The sequence below is a fragment of the Cebus imitator genome, unplaced genomic scaffold (genome assembly GCF_001604975.1).
Source record: "Cebus imitator isolate Cc_AM_T3 unplaced genomic scaffold, Cebus_imitator-1.0 Scaffold540, whole genome shotgun sequence".
Classification (NCBI taxonomy): domain Eukaryota; kingdom Metazoa; phylum Chordata; class Mammalia; order Primates; family Cebidae; genus Cebus; species Cebus imitator.
The window spans coordinates 432671-436772 of NW_016107855.1; positions in this window are offsets into that span (position 1 = coordinate 432671).

Genomic DNA, 4102 nt, shown 5'->3' on the forward strand with positions numbered 1-4102 from the left:
AAAAAAAAAAAAAAAAAAAAAAAAAAAAAAATTTACATTTAGATAAGACTCACCGGTTTAAAGATAGAAACTTATGGATTGGATAAAAGAAAATTCAGTTCTGTGTTGTTCACAAGCAATGCTCCTAAAATATATGGCACAGAAGTAAAACAAAGAAGTTGTCTGAAACAGTGGCTCGCGCCTGTAATCCCAGAGATGGGAGGATCACTTGAGGTCAGGAGTTCGAGGTTGCAGCGGGCTATGATCATGCCATTGCACTCCAGACTGGGCAATAGAGACCCTGTCTCAAAAAAGGAAGAGAGAGAGGGAGGGAGGGAGGGAGGAAGCGAGGGAGTGGGAGAGAGAGAAATGCTATCCAAAGGAAATGTGTTTTAACCACATTCACATCAGACAAAGTAGACTTTATGGCAAAAAGCATTATTGTGATAAAGCAGTCCTTCATGTGAGAATGAATCCATAGTCGCAGTGGAAGATTTAACACATTTCTTTCCATTATTGATGGGTTATCAGACAAATAATTAGTAAGGATATAAAAGATATAAACAATAAAATGAAAAAGTAGCATCCTATACCACCAAATGAGAGAATACTCATTCCAACCACATACAAACACTTTAAAAACCCGAATACACAAAACTAAAACCTTTTGTGCATCAAAGAACATTCTCAAGAGAGGGAAAAGAGAAACCATCAAATAGGAGATTATAACTCAATGAATAAATATCAATAAAACTGTGGGAATATACATTAATAATTTAATAAATAAAAAACAAATGACTGAAGATGAAGGAGCAAAACTTCCCTTTTCCTTGGAGAAAACTTCCAAATAATGTATGGAGATACTTGCCCCTATAAGAGGTGGAGCTTAATTCCCATTGTATTGATTACAGACTGAACTTACCAACTTGCTTCCAAAGAATAGAGCATAGGAAGGGCGAAATTGTAACTTTACAAAGGAGACACCTGGAGAACACCCCCTTAAACAAAGTAATCAAGGTTAACATCATCAGTGATATCTAGATTTCTGATATGAAGTGATGAGAAGGGCACTTCCTCTTGTGATAGTTTTCCTCAAATCCTTAACCCCAGTCTAATCATGTGATAACATCAGAAAAACCCAGTTGAGCAACATTCTGTGAAAACACCTGATGGATACTTTTAAAACCTACCACAGCATGAAAAACAAGAAAAGACCAAGAAATTCACAGATTGGAGGAGACTGGGAGACATTAGAACTAAGTGTCATGTGGAAACCTAGATTGAATTCTGGAACAGAAAAAAGGACATTAGTGGAAAAAATAAATGGTTAAATCCAGATAAAGACTTAGTTAATAGTATGGTACCTATGTTAATTTCTTAGTTTTTGTTTTGTTTTGTTTTATTTTTTTGTTTTGAGACAGGGTCTCACTCTGTCACTCAGGCTAGAGTGAATGGCTCAATCTTGGTTCGCTGCAACCTCCAACTCCCAGGCTCAAGTGATTCTCCCACCTCAGCCTCCCGAGTTGCTGGAACTACAGGCATATGGCACCACACCTGGCTAATTTTTGTATTTTTTGTAGAGCTGGGGTTTCACCATTTTGCCCAGGCTGGTCTCGAACTCCTGAGCTCAAGCAATCCGTCTGCCTCAGCTTCCCCAAGTGCTGGGATTACAGGTGTGAGCCACCACACCTGGGCAATTTCTTAGTTTTGAAAAACATACTAGGCCAGTGGCTCACACCTGTAATCCCAGCACTTTGGGAGGCAGAGGCGGGCAGATCACCTGAGGTCAGGAGTTTCCTGGCCAACATAGTGAAACCCCGTCTCTACTAAAACAATACAAAAAGTCGCCAGGCATGGTGGCATGCACCTATAATCCCAGCTACTTGGGAGGCTGAGGCAGGAGAATTGCTTGAACCTGGGAGGTAGAGTTTGCAGTGAGCCAAGATCGTGCCACTGCACTCCAGCCTGGGTGACACAGCAAGACTCTGTCTCAAAAAAAAAAAAAAAAAATAGAAAAGTAAACCATACTGTGGCTATGTAAGGTGTTAACATGAGGGGAAACTGGGTGAAAAGTATAAAAGAGCCATCTTTGGAACTTTTCTGTCAATCTAAGTTTATTTCAAAATAACAAGCTTTGAAACTAAAGACAAATCCCACAGAGAAAACAGCAGGCCCTGATGGCTTCACCAGAGATTTGTATCAAACATTTAAGAAAAAGAAAAGAAAAGAAAGCATTGTTACACAAATTCTTTGAAAGTATAAAGGAACAGATAACATTTCCAAACAAATTTTATAATGCCAGAAGAAACCTGACAAAAACGTTACAGAAAAGAAAATTAAAGGCTGGTATTCCTCATGAATGTAGACACAAAACCCAACATATGTATATGTGTTCGTATACGTACATACTAACACACATATTTATAAATATATCTGTATATATAATTTATAAATAAATATATGTGATACGTCATTACTAAGTTAGGTTTACCCCAGGAATGCAATCTGGGGTTAACATTTGAAAATCAATCAATGTAATTCAGCTTAACATAGTAAATAAGAAAACTGTATGGTGGAGGAAAAGCATGATGAAATTCAACACCAATTTATGGTGAAAATTATTTAAATATTTAGAAGGCAACTCCCTCAGTCTGATAAAAGTTAGCTCCAAAAAATCTCCAGCTAATAGCATACCTAATGGAGAAAGACCGCATGCATTTCCCACAAGTCTGGGAATAAGACAAAGATGTCTTCTCTCACCACTTCTATTTAATGTAGTATTCATAGTCCTAGCCAGTTCAGTTAGGCAAGAAAAAGAAACAGTCATAAAGATGGGAAATAAATAAATGAAATGGTCTCTCTTCCCAGGTGAAATTATCGTTTACATAGATCATCACAGAAATCTACAAAATAATTACCAGAAATACTGAGTGAATTTAGCAAGGTCGCAGGATACAGGGTTGAAACACAAAACCCAACTGTATTTCTATATAAACTGCAACAATTAGAAAATTAGTTGTTTAAAAATAGCAACAAATTACACAATTCTTAGTAATAAATGTAACAAAGGTTGTGTAAGACTTGTACGTCAAAACCTTAAAACTTTGCTGAAATTAAAGAAGATAGTTAATTGGATACATACATTGTGCTCATAGATTGGGAAACACAATCTTTGTAAGATGTCAGTTTTTCTCAGATGGACCTATTTTCAACACAATCCCAATCATAGGCTAATGATTTGTAGAAATTGACAGGTTGATTTTTAAAATGTATATGGAAATTCAAGGGCCCTAGAAAAGGAAAATCTTTCCAACAAACAATAAATTTGATCATTAGGGTGGGCCCTAATCCAATATGACTGGTGTCCTTATAACTAGAGGAAATTTGGACACAGAGGCATGCACATTGGAAGAACACCAAGGAAAGACGAAGGCAGAGATGAGAGTGATGTGGCTACAAGTCAAGGAATGCTAAAGATTGCCATCAAACTGCTAGAACCTAGGAGAAAGACATGGACCAGATTCTCTCACAGCCTCAGAAGGAATCAACCTGCTAAAACCTTGATCCTGAAAATCTAGTCTCCAGAACTGTAAGATAAGACAGTTGTTTAAGACAGTTTTTAGTACTTTGTTATGCAGTCCTAGCAAACTAATACAGATTTGGTATATTGGATATTAAGTTAGAGTTGATTAAAACAAAAAGCCTCTGCTTATCAAAAAAAAAAAAAATTACTAGGAAAGTGAACAAAGCCAGGTGAGGTGGCTCACGCCTGTAATCCCAACACTTTGGGAAGCTGAGGTTAGGAGTTTAAGACCAGCCTGGCCAACATGGTGAGACCTGTCTCTACTAAAAATACAAAAAGTAGCCAGGCGTGGTGGCACATGCCTGTAGTCCCAGCTACTCAGGAGGCTGAGGCAGGAGAATCACTTAACCCAGGAGGTGAGGTTTCAGTGAGCCAAGATCACGCCACTGCACTTCAGCTTGGATGGCAGAGCAAGACCCTGTTTCATAAAAGAAAGTGAATAGGCAAGCCCAAGCCACAGACTGGGAGAAAGTATTTGCAAATGTATCTCTGACAAAGGACTATAATACCTAAGATGTATACCGTCTAGTTAATACAAAA